The sequence below is a fragment of the Dendrobium catenatum genome, unplaced genomic scaffold (assembly GCF_001605985.2).
Source record: "Dendrobium catenatum unplaced genomic scaffold, ASM160598v2 fragScaff_scaffold_390, whole genome shotgun sequence".
In the NCBI taxonomy this organism is placed as follows: Eukaryota; Viridiplantae; Streptophyta; class Magnoliopsida; order Asparagales; family Orchidaceae; genus Dendrobium; species Dendrobium catenatum.
In genome coordinates this window covers 1,910,747-1,930,010 of record NW_021318852.1, presented here as the reverse complement: position 1 = coordinate 1,930,010, position 19,264 = coordinate 1,910,747, and positions in this window count along the sequence as shown.

Here is a 19,264-nt window from a genome sequence, read left to right as displayed (position 1 = left end):
AAACCAAACATGTTTAAAACTTGAAATAAGGTTTCCCAACTCATACTATCATAGGCTTGCTCCATATCAAGCTTAACCGCCATTAGGCCCTTTTTCCTTTTAGAAATTCTAAGCTTATGGAAAACCTCATAAGCTAGTAGACAATGATCAGACATTGATCTACCATTAAGGAAAGCTACTTGTTATTCCGTGATACATTTAGCAATGTAGTTTTTCATTCTATTTAAAATCATAGTAGCCACAAGCTTATAAGTTGTTTGACAAAATCTTATAGGCCTATAGTTGCACGGATTAATAGGCTTTTTTATTTTGGAAATTAGAACAATAAGTGTATCCTTCCACTCATTATACATAATACCGGTTTTAATCCAAGTGTCCTCCTCAACAATCTTTAAATAGAATTTGAAAAAAGAAGTAGTAATGCCATCTAATCTAGGGGATTTATTGTTACCTTGCTTGAAGACAACCTTGATCAATTCTTCTTTAGTGAAATCCATATCTAACAACTCAGCATCTTCATTGGAAATTCTTAGATTTTCTGGGCAAGAAGGCCAATCCGTGAGCTTACAATCTCTACCTGACCATTTTTCTAAAAAAAACTGTAAAAAATAGTTTCAATTTGCTCCAAATCTTCAACAACAGTCCCGTTTTCATCTTTAATTTGCCAAATCAAGTTCCCATTCCTCTTGGCTAAAGCATATTGATGAAAACAACTAGAATTTATGTCTCCATCTTGCTGCCATCTGATTTTTGATCTTTGATTCTACCAAGTGGAAAGTCTTCCCAAAGTCTCATTAAGATCATGTACTTTGCTCCTGAAAATTTTTAGCTTTCCAACCATTAAGCCTCCTGCTCTTGATTCTTCATTCTGAAGCTGTAGGATTTCCTTCTTCAAATCATCTCTTAATGAGTTCAGTTCTTTGCACTTGTTCTTATTCCAGTAATATAGAGCTTTTAAGGATCTCTTCAACTTCCTTTGAAGGATTTCCATAGTAGAACCAAAATCCACCTTATTCCAAGCTTTGAAAACAATGTTCCAAGTGGCTGGGTACGATTTCCATGTGTCTTCAAATCCTAAGAAAATAGATTTCTGGTTTTGAGGTTCTACCAAATTGATGGAGATAGGAGCATGATCCGAAGCAACTCTGGGCAAGTGACACACCTTAGCCATTGGAATATTATGAAGAGCTGCAGAATTTAATAAACACCTATCTGGTCTCTCCCAAATTCTAGAAGTTCTTTCCTTGTTATTACACCATGTATAGCTAGGACCCACAAATCCAACATCTTCATATCTTTAGAACCATTAGAAAGATGAAATATCTTTCCACCCTTCTTACCCTCCTTAGAGAGGATGCAATTGAAATCTCCCTCTATAATGCCTGGTTCATCACCAATCATACAATCTTCAAGCTTCTGCCAAAGTTATCTACAGGTTTGAGCATCGTTACCTCCTTAGACAGTTACAATGTTCCATTTATCCAAAGCATTGATGATAAGAGTTCCCATAATCAATTGGGAAGAATGATCAACGACATCAAAGGAAGCTAACTCCCTTTTCCACATCACCAAGATTCCAACCGACATACCAATCGCTGGATGATGAAAATAATCCCAATCACTTCCAATAATTTGGTTAATATCATTCCTATCAAGAGAAGATATCTTAGTTTCAGTTAGTCCAACAAAAAATTCCTTGTAGTCTTTCACTATCTCTTTAAGATATAAGGAGGCATCTCTCTTCCTAGCCCCCTACAATTCCAAAAAATGATGGAAGCCATTAAGAAACAATAGGGGAGTTATCCCCTATCACTTTATTAATTTTAATGTCCCCTCTCCTCTTCCTTTGATCTGTTTCCATAGGTCCGAATGATGTTAATTCTTTAGAAAGCTTGAATTTACCTGAGTTAGTAACTGATAACATTTGATCATCATACTCCTGTAAAGATTTAGAAACAACTAATTCTGGAGTGATATCAGTTTCATCAGAATCCAAATGCTTGGATTTCTTCAATAGCTCCGCACTAGTCCTCTCAAGAACTTCTCCTTCCTCCAAATCACAGTCCAAGGCTTGAAATCTATTCAAAATAACTGGGATATCCTGCACCCGAATGTCTTCAGCAGCTATAATAACTTCAAAAATTTTTAAATGCAATCCTTATGTGTTAACTAGATCTTTCTGTTGTTCAACAGCCTGTGCCTGTTTAATAGACTCTACAGGTTTATAAACCTATCTACTTTGAGTATTAGATCCATTATTCCTTCTAGCATTTTTGAATCTTCGATTTTTAAAGTTAACATGGATCCAAGGGCCATATTCATCTTCTAGCTATTTAGCTCCATCATCCTTAACAGTATTTATCTGTTTCAAAACTTCCTTTGATTCCTAAACAATTTCCTTCTTATCCAGAACTGCAACAGCTTCTGGACAAACATTTTTATTGTGTCCAACTCTCCCACACTAATAACAGAGAGACGTCAGCTTTTCATATTCCACTCGTTGAAAAGTTCTTCCACGAAGTCCTTCAATCCACACTCCCTTAGGGAGTTTCCTTTCCAAATCAATTCGAACACAGCACCGAGCATATTCCCTCTTACCCCACTTAAAGGAATTCCCATCAAGCATCATAGGAACTCCGATCATAGAAGCAATCAAGGGAATATTTTAATCATCCCAGCAGCTTAATGGTAATCCAGGAAACCGAATCTACACTGGAGAAGTAACACCCTTTAGCGATTCAGTGGAGAAGGATGACCACCATCTATCCATACCTATAATGTGGTTCCCAATATACCAGGGACCCCCACTTAATACTTCCTCCATGGAATCCATGTTAGCAAATGAACACAAAATCCAATTACATCCCAATGTAGTTAGATGAAAAGTACCATACTTGATCCATTGCCGTCTGAGTTCTTGACTACAAACAGAGAACAAATAGTCATGTCCCAACACCTTGATAACCAATAATTTCTTCAGCACCTGGGAGTTGGACATTTCCTTATCAGTATTGAGTTTGACAGCCAAACGATCTTTAGATAATTGGACGGAGTTAACATTAAAATTCAATTTAATATGCTGCATCTTCTACCAGGCCGATGTAAATTTATTTACAGGCACAGTTTCAACATTCGTCTTAACAACAACATCCACATTATCTTTATCTTTCTCAAAATCAATAGAAAGATTTTTATTAATCTGTTTCTGGTTCTCCAAATCAAGCATACTGGCATAATTCTTCACTTTTAGAACAACATCTGACGACGATAACGATTATGTATCCAGTTTTGAAGGAACATTTGGAATTACATTGTCTTCAGTAATTCGATCAGTTAAAACACCTTTACCTTTCCCTTCCACAATCGGTTCTAATCTCGCCGGAGGTCTATAACCTTCGCTGATCACCAGATTAGACGACATCCTCATCGGTTCTTGATCCTCAGAATCACAGTGATTTCTGATGGTTTTCTGATCAGAAAGTTTAGAGGAACATTACGATGAAGATCGGGTGGAGGAATACTGCTGCCAAGCCGCTGCCGGCGATCAGGAATCACCATCCTCCCAGAGCGCTCCGATCACAAAAATCCGAGAAAGCAGAAAATAAAAAAATAAGAACATTTTCTCTCTCTAGAAAATCCTACAGCTTCTCTGTCTCTACAATCTCCCCTTCCTCCACTCCATTTCTCTCTCAATGCTTTCTAACTCACTACAATATTACCCACCCACTCTAAAGTATGCACCTTACTCTCAACCAAAGAACTTATTTCCCAAGGCAATATATTCATCTTCAACAATATAGATAGGGTTATAGAATTATGCTTTTAATTGGACTAAGAAACTAAAGAATTTCCTATAAATTGACATATTCTAGATATACTCTTTCAATCAGTCATACAACCTACAAAATCCAAATCTAAATATCTAATTATTTCAAATGAAGATCTAAACTTAGGATACCAAATCCCTAAGTTCTGCGTTCCCAAGAGATATCTCAAAATCCTTTTTACTACCATCAAATGTGATTCTTTTGGATCTGATCAAAATTTAGCACACAAACAAACACTGAACATAATATAGGGTCTGCTAGCAGTCGAGTAAAGCAAAGATCCAATAATTCTCCTAAATTTATTTTGATTAATAGATTTTCCCTTTAGGGCCTTATCCAACTGAATTGAGGAACTCATAGGTGTACTAACTAGTTTAACATTGTCCATTTTATACTTCTTGAGGATTTCCTTAACATACTTCGACTGACAAAGAATTGTTTCCTCCTCTATTTTCTTAATGCTAAAACCTAGAAAGTAACTTAAATCTCCCATTAAGCTCATCTCAAATTCACTACTCATTATTTTATAAAAGTCATCAAAAAGATTTTTTTAAAAGATCTAAAAATGATATCATCAATATAAATTTGAATAATGAGTATATCATCTACCAATTTCTTTAAAAAAAGAGTGGTATCCACACTTCCTTTTCAAAAGATCTCTCAAGTAGAAAAGTGTTTAACCTCTCATACCAAGCCCTGGGTGCCTATTTCAAACCATATAATGCCTTTTTTAATTTAAAAATATGATTTGGGTATTTTTTAAATTTTTAAAACTAGAGATTATTCAACATAAACATTCTTTTGTATCACCCCATTTAAAAAGACACTTTTAACATTCATTTGAAATAATTTGAATCCTCTAAAATAGGCAAAGGCTAACAAAACCCTAATTTCTTCAAGTCTCACTACAGGGGCAAAACTCTCCTAAAAATAATTCCCTTTAATTTGATTATACCCCATAGCCACCAATCTAGCCTTATTTCTAATGGTAACTCCTAAGTCATTCATATTAATTTTAAATACCCACTTAGTTCCAACTATACTTTGATCCTTTGGCCTTATAATTAATTTCCAAACATCATTCCTTACAAATTAATTTAATTCTTCTTCCATTGCCAAAATCCAAAATTCATCCGAAAGTGCTTGATTTACATTTGTGGAAAAAGGTAGAATGATTGACTTCTTTGCTTAGTCCATACCTAGTCCTAACACCCTTACTAGGTTCACCTAAAATTAATTCCTTAGGGTGGTTTTTAGAAATTTCAAATCTCTAAGCAAAGGGTTTTCAATCTCAAAATTTTCTTCCAAATAAATTTTCTCAATCCTTTGGGAGTTATTTCTAAATCTTTTTCTTTTAAAATTGGCTCTCCTAAAATTCTAGATTCATTATATACAACATATGTGGTCTCCTCAACTAACAAAATTCTTTTATCAAAAACTCTATAAGATTTTCTAACATTAGAGTATACAAAAAAAACTCCTTCATCTTATTTTGGATCAAACTTTCCTAAAGAAGATTTTTTGTTATTATGTATGAACACCTTACATCCGAAAACATGCAAATGAGATAAATTAGGTGTTCTCCTTTTAAGAAGCTCATTAGGTGTTTTATTTAATTTAGATCTAATGTTTATCCTATTCAGAACATAACATGCAGTGCTAACTAATTAAGCCCGAAAATATTTAGGAAGTGAATATTCAACCAACATGACTCTAGTGGCTTCAATTAATATTCTATTCTTTCTTTTGGCTACCCAATTCTACTGAGGGATTCTAGGTGCAAAAAAGTTATGATGAATTCAATTTTATTTACAAAAATTCTCAAATTTATCATTTTTAAATTCACCGCCGTGATCACTTTGAATCATTAAAATCTCATACCCTAATTTTCTTTGAATATAAGTAGAAAAATCTCTAAATTCCTCAAATAACTTACTCTTATGAAATAAAAATTTAACCCATGTGAATCTTGAGAAATCATCTACAATCACAAATCCATATACCTTCCCTCCTAGACTTACAGTGCTAACTAGTCCAAAAAGATCCATATTGAAAATCTCCAAAGGTTTACTAGTTCTAAGATCATTATTAGAATGAAATTAGGACTTCACTTGTTTTCCTAATTGACATGCATCATAAAGGTCATCCTTAGTAAAATCTAGTTTTGTTATACCTCTAACCTTTTGGATAATTTTCCTATGGATTTTCATACTAGTGTGTAAAGTCTCCTATGACATAACCAAGAATCATCAGAAATTATCTTTAAATAGAAAGCAATAATTTTTTTAATATAATTCAAATCTAGCATATAAACATTATTTACCCTTTTTCCATGCAAAATATTATTACCATTTTGGCTTAATATGCAGCTAGTGGGAAAAATTTTTACACTGTTCCCTTTATCACAAAGCTGGCTTATACTCAACAAATTATCCTTTAAGTTTTCTACAAGTAGTGGTGTTATCTCCTAGTGTAACCTTGCCTCCACTTCTGGCTTCTAGTGATATAAATTATTTAGTGTGTCCAATCATATACTTGGAGCAACTGAAGTCCAGGTACTAAATGCTCACATGAGGCCTGATATGAGACCATTCCTCTTCTTGATCTCACTAATCAACATTGTCGACCATTAAGAGAAAGTTGGTGACTTTCTCCTCCTTTTCTATTTGTGGAAAATCTGAAGCTGAGTCTCTGCCCAAAAAACCTTTGAAATCTCTTTTTACCCTTCTTCACATTTTCTTTCTCCTCTACCTTCTCCTTGCTAGGAGCGGCTTTAAGATCGGGGTAGTATGATTTTATATGTCCAAATGTTTTGCATTCATAACAAATCATATCATTAGAAATCTTAACATTTTTATTGAATTTACCTCTTGTCCACTGTTGGCGTCTCCTCTACTTCCTTTTAAGAAAACATTTGAATTGCCTAGTCATCAAGGAAATGTCATCCTCTTCCTCAAGTTATGACTGATGACTCTCTGAGTCTTTCACTTTCAATGCTATGTTCTTCTCCTTTCGAAGTTCTCCTGCATCAATCTTTCTTTGACTCACTCCTTGCTCGTAAACAATTAGTGATCCAAGAAGATTATCATTAGAGTAAATATTAAAATCTTTAGACTATGTAATTGAAATTATTTTAACATTATAAGCAGTAGGCAAACAACGAAGAATTTTATTTATATTCTCAACATTCATTAATTCACTGCCTAATGCATGCAAAGAAGTGACTATCTGAGTGAATCATTTATACATGTCAGAAATGGATTCATTTGGTTTCATATAAAATAATTCATAGTAATGTAGAAAGATATTTAATATAGATTTTTTGCTTCATTAATCCCTTTATAAGTTATACAAAGTCTATCCCATATATCCTTTCCACTTTTGTAAGTGGAAACCCGCATGCAGTCTTCTGACTTAAGTGCACAAAAGAAACTATTTAAGCATTTAGCATTTAACTGTGTTAAGACATGTTGTTCTGTAGTCCAGTCAGCAAAGGGTGTTTCAACTCTAATACCATTAATTAATCTAGTTGGTTTAGTATACCCTTCTTGAACTAAAATCCACATGAGATAATCTTGTGATTGCAGAAAAGTAAATATGCGTGTTTTCGAAAAATTGAAAGGAATATTATCAAATAAAGGAGGTATAGTGATCAAAATACCCTTTAGCTGTATTTTGGTTTCCAAAAGTAACCATTCCCGTTTATCAAAAGTAGTCTAAACTTATAATTTTGAAACAAATCTCTATACCACTTGTTAAATCTTGATTAGGTTGTTAAGCCTAAGCTATTGTCCCAAGGCTAACCAAGAGGGGGGGGGTGAATTGGTAATTTTAAAACTTTCTCTTGGATTTAAAATTTGAAAAACTTTGATTCAATTAGCAAGTTAATTAAGATTTAAAAAAAAAATTTTCAACCACAAAATATAACTTGCAGTAAATAAAATGCGAAAATTTAAAAGACATAAAGATTTATTGTGGCTCAGTTAAACATGATATATATCCACTCCATAAATTCTCCCTCTTTAGGTATCATACTATTACCAAAGTGACTCTTCTTTATCCCCCACAGCAAGAGGAGAAGCCTTTACAAAAACCTCTCTTCCACAAATCCCCAGTTCGGCAAAGAGCTGTCATCCTTTCATACCCTCCAAGTGTCAGCATAGAACTGTCATTTGTTCACACCCATCAAGTGTCAGTAGAGAATCGTCATCCTTCCACACTCTCCAAGTATCAGTAGAGAATCGTTGTCCTTTCACACTCTCCAAGTGTCGACAGAGAACTGTCATCCTTTTACACTCTCCAAGTGTTGACAGAGAAACGGATCTTTTCTAAATATCTTCTCACGAGCAACTAGAAAGAAGAAAAGAAGAGTAAACACCAAAATTATAAAGAGATTTTTACATTTGAGTAACCTTGTGAACCCTTCACACTCAACTTGCAAGAAATCGCTCTTAAACACTCTCCCTCACTCTCTCTTTGAATTTCCCTTGAAAAATCATGAAGACAAGACTTTTCACGTTAGTTTTAGTAGACCTTTTATACAAAAGACATAAAAAACAGTTCAAAAAATTGAAATTTTAATTATGAGTGTAGATGATCATGCAATAAGATCAGATTTCATATATATGATTAGTTCAAAAATTGTTGCATACGAACTTAATGTGAATCGGTAAAAAATATTTCATATGTGGTCATCATCCAATATGAACAAAGTTTGGCCGGCATGAACAGTTAGAAAATTTTTCAACTTCATCGGGACCCCACAGTTTCATACCCTATATGGCGTATGTACGATGACGTCATCGTCCGATATGATTAGTGATAAAAATTTTTAAGTTCGTCTAAACAAAACATCCGGATGAAAAGGAACCTCATAATTTCATACTCTGGAAGGCTTGTATGAACTGTGATCATACAGTACGATCCACACTTAGAAAAATATTTTTGAGCGGAAAGGGACCCATCCATTTCATACTCTGAAAGGCATGTACGAACTGTGATTGTATAGTATGATCCATACTTAGAAAAAATATTTTTGAGCGTAAAGAGACCCGCCCATTTCATACTCTGGAGGGTATATAAGAACTGTGATCATATAGTATGATCCATACTTTGAAAAAATATTTTTGAGTGAAAAGGGACCCGTCCATTTCATACTCTAGAAGTCATGTATGAATTATGATCGTATAGTACAATTAATACTTAAAAAAATTTGTATTTTTATTTCTTTGACTGCTCATTTGGGAAAATAACTGATGAGATCATCTCGTAAAAATGGATATTGTATAGTACGATCAGTTAAAAAAATTTAGATTCTAAATTCTCCCCCAGTGTGTGAGTGCTCAGTTACTCAATTACAATCACACTCTCTCAGACTCAATAAAATGAAAAATATAAACTTCAATTATAATAAACTCTAAACTGATCTTGATTTAAAGTCTTGAAAAATCTGGAGTATGATTTCTTTGAATTGTTAGTACATAGAGAGCAAAACAATTCTTGCAAAATATGTTAGGAGAACTAATAATCAAATCAATAATATTTGGAATCATAAAAAACATACAAGTAGCAAGAATATGAACAAACAATAACTAAGTAGAAACTTTCTTAACAATATCTTCAAAAACACATTATTTATCTTTCATAGGATTTCGAATGGGACCTTCTGTCAACCATGGACATAATTAATTCATTACGATTACCCAAAAAGGGAAAACACATTAAGAAAAGGGTGAAGTAGTTTCTCAAAAATTTTTAGAGCATGAATGTATATTGAAATGTCTTCTATTGATTATACATTAATATTTTTTTTCTTGTTTAAATGAATGATGATATAGTTTTCAAATATTATTAGCTTTTTATACTTAATTTTGATTAGCAAAGAGATGTTGTCTAGAATCTTCTCTTAGGGAGAATAGATAAAGCGTGTCTTTTATTCAATGGAATTAAAATATATTATCAAAATCATTTTAAAAGAGAATACTTGAAGGTTATGTTTCATTTAGAGTAATTGAAATATATGATAAAAATCTATTGAAGAGAAAAACAAAACAACATGAAGGTTATTTTATAAAGAACAAAAAATAAATTTGAATAACTTATACAATGTAAGATCTTGTATGGTCAAACTGACATCATGTATAATATTTAGTAAATGTGAATGACAATAATACACAGAGCATTATGTAGTAATAGAAACATCCATATCAACATTTATTTAAAACATGAAAATTAATTTTATATGACATATGTAGTATAGATATAAATATCTAGATATCATGAGTCAAATGTTTAATTAGAATCACTGAAAGATAAATGGCCTCTCCTTCATAACTTTGTAACCTTTTTTACTTCATCCTAGAACAAAGAAACGGGTTCCATAATTATTGATTATGATTGTGTATTGCATATAGCTAAGCGGACTACTCTTTGACCCTTAATTATTATTTTTTTGTGGAAATGCCCTGACATAAAATCAAAGTTTAAATGGTCTAACACTTGGTATACATTCAAACTATCAATATCGACTAGCTTACTATAGATCTTCAACCCAACTATTCACCCCTCCCAAATTATACTTAAGCCATAACTATCAAAATCTCATTCGAGAATGCACATATAATCTATCGAGTAACATAATTACCTAATTATATTAATTAGAACATTTTAGAGTCATATAATCTACTTCTATTAGCACTAATAGTAGAGTAATTTTAGAGGGCCCTGGTATGTTTGGGACACATGAAGTCTTAGGAATGTTAAATATCTCTATAAAATTGTTTAGTTTTTTATTGGAATGAAAGATTGATTTTTACTTGTTAAATCTCAAGTCAAAATATATCATGGAGTTGACGAAGCTTTCAAAGTTATCATCTTTCTATTCCTTTTTTTTAAGATGCAATAACAATAGAATTAAAAAAGAAAATCCCTAATACAAACTATTAATACCATCACACTCTTCCTTTAACACTTGAATAAAATGAGGAAGAATATGATCCAAACTAATATCATGCCAAACAAAATTATTACTAAGAGCAATGTTAGCATAAACACATGCTAACATACTACATCCCTTATTAACATGATTTAAAATCACATGAGTAAAATGTTTAATGAATTCAAAGACTTCCATCTCAAGGTCAGCTTTGCATGCATTAAGCTTCTTAATTCCATCTTAAGGGAATCTGATGAAATTGACATTATCTCCTTCAACTATAATTCCCTTAGATTACAGCATCCAATCTTTCATAACCTCACTTAAGGATTGAATAGCAAGCATTCATAATTATAAAATATCCCAATGAATACCACTGTATCCAAAAGCCAAAAGAAATCACCCTCTATGATCCTATAACACACTGCCCACTGAAGCTTTATAAGATGGTAATAAGGAATCATCAACATTAACTTTGATCCAATTGGGGGGAGGAGGATGCCAACAACTCTTGAATAATAGAATCGAATGATTAGCACCCCAAATGCTTGACTTAAATAATTTACTTTTAGTTGATAAGGATATAGAAGCAAAGCTCACTCAATTTGCTTCAATCATGAGACAACTTTTCTCCATACCACAATACACACCTTTTCTTCTAGATTTCCAACTTAAAAAAAATGCTAAACAATAAAGGTTAGCCAAAAGGTTGTTTTTGGATACACCATTTTCCAACCATACATAACATTCCTGAAGGTTGTTGAAAGATGGAATCCCAAACCACCATTTCTTCAAGAATTGAATAACCCAATGCATCTTAAGACAATTTACCATCACATGCACATTGTCTTCAATCACCATACATCCCCTGGGACATAAATTGTCATCTCTTTGTATTATATGTGTCAGGAATTGAAAAGTAGGAACTGCATTGTGGTATAGCCTCCACCAGAACACTTTCACATATGGATTGAGATTAATCTTCTTGATCCATTTCCAATACAAATTCTATATTGGATTATGCACAAGGCCTTAAAAACCATAGAAGAAATCATCTTCCCTGTCATTTGATTAAATAGCTCCACTTAGTCTCTTTCCAATTGTGGACAAATCTAATTTTGATAAATAAGCATAACCAACTCCTCCCCAAAAAACTTCCATTGCTCGTCCTTATTCTTGGCTCAACCATCTTTTTATTCAGGATGAATAATATTATTGCAATGGCTAAGTGTGATTTTCTATGCCTTAAAAAAAACTTCATCGTCAATCATTTGAATAAAAAAGACTTTGACCAAAGATTTTAACAAATCTTTGCGAAAGAAGAACTAAATATAAAAGAATAAAAGGAAACTTTCTTTTTTTCATTTAATCATCTCAACAAACACTTTTTTGGTAGCACCATATATATATATATATATATATATATATATATATGCTAATTAATATGGTGTATTGGGTCAGCACCGTCCTTTTCCAATAAAATATAAGATCCTCCCAAATGTTTAAATTCTCTTGGGAAGAGGCATTCTAAAGTAGATTCATTTTTCCTTTCCAATATTGAGCAATAATACCTCATCTTAAAATTGAGATTAAGTCACCTACTAAGAATGCTCTATGCTAAATCTAATAAGAGCTCGAGTTAAACACGTTGAATAATGTTTTAGGATTTGTTGAGCTTGAAGACTAAGCTTATTAATATTGTGCAACTTCTTAAGATGATGGAAATTTTCATTTTTATTGAAGCCTATACTCATAGTTATGAGTAAAAAAGGCAATTCTACTTCCAAAGGAATTATTTTTTTTTCAACTGAAAGTTAAAGCAGAATGAGTGGTTAAGTTTGACTTCTACAAGTACTATATTAAGCCCTTAAGGCTTTTGTTAAAGCATAGTGATTAATTTGGACTTCTATATGTAGTATATTAAATAAAGAAGTATCTTTTTAAAGGACATAGCTTAAATGTTGGTGTGAGGCTAATAAATTATGGAACATTTTTAATTTATATTATGGAATTAAAACATCTATTTATTTTATTACCTTAAAGGCTATAACATTGTAAAATATAATGTTACAAGGCACAAAAAGCGATATAAAAGTTCATCATGAAAATAATGATATACAATTTCACTTTTTTTAATGGAATTGCTTTAGCACATCTAAATAAAGAATTAGTCTCGTCTAGTATGAATATATACCTTTATTTATGAATGAGGGTTCAAAAGTACCCACAACATGTATACCCCAATACTTAAATAACAAATAAGTGATGGTCAAATGTAAGATAATTTGGGACATTTAATAAATAAGGCCATGTATTTGGTATTGATAACATCATCTTATGTAATCTATGCAATCTTTTGTATTAGTTAGCTAATAATGCCCCATGATTTTTATTTTTAACTTCATCTATGGGACTAATTGATGAGCTTGATATTATCCTTCATGAAATTCTTATGTGCTCTTGTGAGCTTCATTCTTGTTAGAACAACAAAGTTACATCTAATCAAATGAGGGATGATATATAAGATCATTTATTGAAGTATGCCAGTGAACTCTTTTAGACTGAATTAATATGTGAAGGATTTAAAGGAAGACACCCTTAAAAAAGATAATCTAAGAAAACATGGTTGAAATCTTCAACTTTATTAACATATGGAATTAAAAATGAGTTTAAAATTTTAATTTTTGAGGAGTCAAAGGATCTAAGTATGCTGAAGATAACATTTGCCTACTTTGTATTAGATTTTATAAGGTGTATTCTTCTTGATTTGAAAGCTCCCTGATGAATTTTTCTAATGTGTCAACTTTGCTACCATGATTCCTTGGTATTACTAAGGTTCAATTTTTATACTATATAAATTCTCACAATTGAACTAATGTCCAGCTAAGAATCAAAATAAATTTTCATTCTCTTAATATCAATTTGATTCCCCAACTCTATGCTTGTAAAGAGTTCCTTATATTTTTCCATATTAATGCTTAAAGGATTTGTTAAAGAATAAGTGTATCATATATTCCCCCAATAGGGGTTATAAATATCAATATGAATCCTGGACTAACTAACAAAATTTTATTAGCAGTAAAAATTTGATGGATGAAGCGACATAAGAACTTTATCCCATTCTTAATTTTGTAAAGCTCACACTTATTCATCAGGAAAATTCAAATTTGAGGTAGAATCAACTGGCAATATTTTTAAATGAAAAAGTTAGTGAAGAAAACTCCTTTAATTACTTTTTTTTTTTTGAATAAAGATACAAATTGTATTAATGCTAAAAAAAAGGAACTAATTACAAACTACTAAAGAAAGATAAAACTATGACAATCCTTACTTATCAAGTCCAAAAAACTTGATGGAAGTTTTGTATCTAAAAAGGTATCCCAATAAAAATCACCTAATAAAGCAATATTGGTGCAATAATCTACAGCCTTATTATAATCTCTAGGAATGAAATTAAAAATGATATTATTAAAGATTTCTAGAAATGAGAGATCTAGCCATATAACTTTATTATTCTTCACTGTTCTCCTCTTGATTGAATATTGGAGCTTCCTTATGATATTTACATTGTCTCCTTCAATGATTATTCCCTCATATTCACACATCCAATCTTGAATGTAATCCCAAAATGTGATATCCCAATGTATCATCTTTAATCCATAAGCACACAACATTCTCACTTTATGGTCTCTTAACACCCCTGCAATTTCTGCCGCATTTGTTGGTAAGAATGCCACATCTACACTCGATTTAATCCAATTTTCGGGTGGGGGACACCAAGCTTTAGACAACTTTTGCTGATTGGTGTTCCAGTTCTTCTCGATTGGAGCTGAATGTATAAAGCTTTCTTTAGATAAGATTTCTGCCGCAATATATGCTATCAGTGGATCTATTTTTCCCTGCTTTTATAGGTTCCAAAACATCAAATTGAAGTATATTGCTGAAACATAAATTCTTGCTAGACCACAATTAGTATTTCCTCTGTGCTGTAGTTCCTCTACGCAGTTAGAGACGCTTTGGAACAACAGAACATTAATTCCCCATTGTCTCAATTTTTCTAAAATTTCCTTTAGATTGAAGCATCTTATAGCACATGTTATGTATCTTTAGTAGTTTGACTTCCTCTAGGACAATCTCTATTACAAAATAATCTTATATGGCATAACCATTCATTTGTCGGCAAAGCATCATTCAACAATCTCCACCAAAATGGGTTTTCCCTTTGGTTTACTTTAAATTTTTCCAACCAAAAATAATATTACCATCATGACTTTGGTTATTTGCTTCATAAGATAATAAAGTTATTGATCTTACTGAATTAGTGCTGATTAATTCTACCTCATCTCCTATACCTTCTTCCCTTATTTAGATCTTTTGAATTAGATTTCCCATATCTTCACAGAAATATGTGGTCGGTTTCTCTTTACTCCATCTTCCATTTTCTTCAATTAAGAAGGCAACTTTTTTTATCTTAAATTTCATTTGCATTGCAAGTAGCCGGCCAAGTATTCAATCTACTATCAAGTATCCAAGCATTATTTGTGATATTAATTTTTTTCTCCATTGTTGACTTCCCATCTTACTATTGGTTTTAGATAATTTGTGCCTTGTTTCATAATCTTCCAGGATGGAGATAAACATCATTTCACACCTTCTTCCCAAATGGCATCCCCATATTTGCTCTTCAAAATTCTGCTTAAGAGTGACTCTTAGTTCTATAGAAACATCCAAGCTAGTCTAGCTCTTAATGGGCTTTGCCTCTCCACTGCTCCCAGAATACCAAATCCACCAGAATTTATAAACAAGCATAATGTGGACCATGCAATACACTGCAATGATGCCTTGACTCCCATTTTTCTTGTGCCAAAGAAAAATCCTGCATAGCTTGTGTATTTTCATCAAAATGGTTTTCGGAATTAGAGAATGTACCACCTGATAATAAAGCATATTAGAATAAATATTTTTTATTAGTAGCATTCTCCCTGCCAAGGATAACCACCGAGCTCCCCATGAATTCAATCTTCCCAAAAAATTTTCATAGCATTGTTATAGTCTGCTTCTTTCAATCTCCTTAATGCCAATTTGATCCCCAAATAATTGAACTCCTTGACTTCTTTTATTCCCATAATATTATTTAAATTAGTTCTTCTCTTCTTCTATACCTTATTTCCATAGAGTACCATAGACTTTTGAGAGTTTACTTTTTGTCCTGTCTAGCCACAGTAATCTTTAAAGATTTCCATCAACATTTTGATATTTCTTCTATAGGCTTCAACAACCACTAGGACGTCATCTACAAATAGTAAATGTGTTAATATTTTAGCATTAGTTGCTAATCTTATGTCCAATTAATCAGATTTTTCTTGGAGAGCCTTGGATAGAAGTTCAGAGCACAAAATGAACAAACTAGGTGACAATGGACATCCTTGTCTAAAGCCACAATGTATCGTTATTCAACTTATTATTCTCCCATTTATATTAATCAAGTATTTAGGATTTCTGAAACATTGCATGATCAGATTTATCATCCTCTTAGGTACTCTCATTAGCATCATAACTTGTTTTAATGTTTCCCAACACATGTTATCATAAGCTTTTTCAATGTCAAGCTTTAATAACAAGTATCCCGGTTTTGCTACTGAGAATATAATCTTATTAGTAATATCTTGAGCAATTAGACAATTATCATATATGCTTCTTCCTAGTATAAAAGCTCCTTGTTGCTTAGAAATAACCTTTAGGAGACACCATTTAAGCCTACTAAGGATCATCCCTACAGCCATCTTGTAGACAGTTTGGCATAGACAAATAGGTCTGAATTCGGGGCATTCATAAGCATTTAGGACTTTAGGAATAAGTACCATTACTATCTCCTTCCAATACTCTAGCAACACCCCTGTCTTGAAGAATCCTTCAATTGCATTCCAAGTTTCTCCTTCTACAATGTTCTAATAATTTTTGAAAAAGTAAGCATTAGCACCATCTGCACCTGGTGATTTGTTGTTATTCATATTCATAACAGTACTTGTCAAGTCTTCTTTTATGAAGTCTAAATTCATTAACTTCCCCATATCTTCTTGAATGCAATCACCATTTATAAAACCCGACCAATCTTCCATGTTACAATTACGTTTGCTCCATTTATTAGAAAAAAAACTTCTCAATTACCTCATGAATTGACTCCTAGGCAGTTTCCATAGTTCCATTTTCACGAGCAATTTGATAGACCTGGTTGCTCCTTTTCTTTGTCGTAGCGTATGTGTGGTAGTAGCAAGTGTTCTTCTCCACCTCTTCTATCCATTATCTTTTTGACCTTTGTCTCCACCAAGTTCCTAATCTAGTTAAATTTATGTTGAGTTCATGCACCTTGATTCTAAGTTTTAATAGATTTTCCAGATTCAACCCGCCTTCCATAGCCTCCATATTTTGCAAATGCAAAATTTCACTTTGAAGCTCTTATTTCTTCATGGTTAAATCTCTCAATTTATTTTTGCTCCAATAATAAAGATTTTTGAGAGATCTCTTTATTTTCCTTTTAAGGATTTCATCAGCACCTCCAAAATCCTTCTTCCTCCAAGAATTAGCAATGATACCCCTAGCAGCCTCATATGAACACCACAAGTTTTCAAATCTAATTTTTCTTTGCTTCTGCATCTTTGTACTATAAAATTGAAGTAGTATAGGGTAATGGTCTGATGCTACTCTAGGTAGATGTTTAATGATTGCAGGAGAGATATCCATCATTAATTTTGACTTTAACCAAACTCTGTCAAGTCTCTCCAAAATTCTAGCTAGTCCTTCTTTGTTGTTGCACCATGTGAATTTAGGACCAATAAATCCAATATCTTTTTTTTAAAGGGATTCTTATAGTATTAAACCAAAAAAACTATTACAAACTAGAAAGACAAAAAGCAAAGTAATCCATTCGAAACTTTCATAATAAATATGAGATCTACTACTTCCCATTTTAAATCCATTGGGGTGATGGGGATACCAAATATTTAAACAACCTAAAAGGTTGGTTAGTATCCCAGAGTTCCCAAAAGATAAAAAATGAAAAGTAGTAAGAGTCTCATAAAACATTACAATAGTTCCAAAAAAGCAAACAAGGCCTAGAAAGAAAACAAAATAAAAACATAAACCTGAAAAGTTAAATCTAAAAATAACTACAACAAAAACCAATCCTAAAGAAGCTCCAATTCCATCCTTCGTAGCAATAGTTTCCTCAACATGCTCCAACATCCTTTTCTCTGAAACAACAAAAAGATGCAAACTTCCTTGGACAAACCAATCAACTAAACAATCATCCTTAGATGATCCACTAAGCGGCAGCCAAAGTGCTGCAATAATCTTGGTATTCGAGACCAAATCCTCTTGAAACATAACTTTCACATCCTTAAAACTAGTAGGTATGAAACCTCCATGAACATATAAAATCTCCATTATCTTCATAAAGGAGACAAGAACACCAACCACATGCTTAATCATATTACCATCACATCTAACAACAAAAATATCCTTCTTGCTAACCACATAGCTGCCAATTCTCATGGAAACTGAAACATACAAAACCTCACAAGCCAAATTGATGTTGATAAATCCTCCACCAAACTTGTTATCCAAACTAAATACATGAGAGAAACTAAAAGAAAATCCAACAACCTTCACTTATCCATCACAAATCTTGCCTGTTGGGCAATCCAGAGGAAAAAAAAAAAAAAAAACAATCAATCATAACCAGGACTGCATCAGATCTTTCACCAAGAACCTTCAAGAAATCGAGCAAAGAAAAATGAAGAACAAAGTAGTTATATAAAGATTTCCAAACCGCCATAGAAAAAACTTTAGACCAAAATAATCCGTAACTACCCCATTTCTTGAACAAAAAGAGATCCTTCAAGAAAAACTTCAATCTATAAAATGAACAACTGTCGGCAATACAGGGTCGACGACGTCCCTCCGCCGAAATGGCCTTGAACGATATCTTCCTCTTCCGTTCAGACTTGCCAAGGCATCTGACTGACACTTCCACTTTGTAATTCAAATCGATCAAGATCGCTAACATCATCTCCGCCAAGATCACCGAAACACCAAGGTCACCTCGTCTTAGGAAATGTTCCACCAAAACTGACTTCAAATTAGTCTCCTTAACAAAAAAAGGATGAAGGAGGACCTCTGCCTAACAAACTTCTCCACATAATTCTTAATCTCCACAAAAAACCCACCAAGGAACTCTGTCAGCCATACCAGGCCGACGGAGATCCACAGAATGCCAAAGCACCACCAAAATGCCTAGATCGCCTCGATCCGTCAAAATCGCCAAGAACACCAATATCGTTCTCCACTCTTCTATGATCCTCCTATTCTTCATTCAATCAAAATCAACAGAGACATGTCAAGGACCTCCATCATCCATCCAAGGCCGACGGAGAACCACTGATCACCTTCGTTCCGTCAAAATCGCTTTCGTTCCGTCAAAACTGCGAAGAGTAGAAAGTTACCT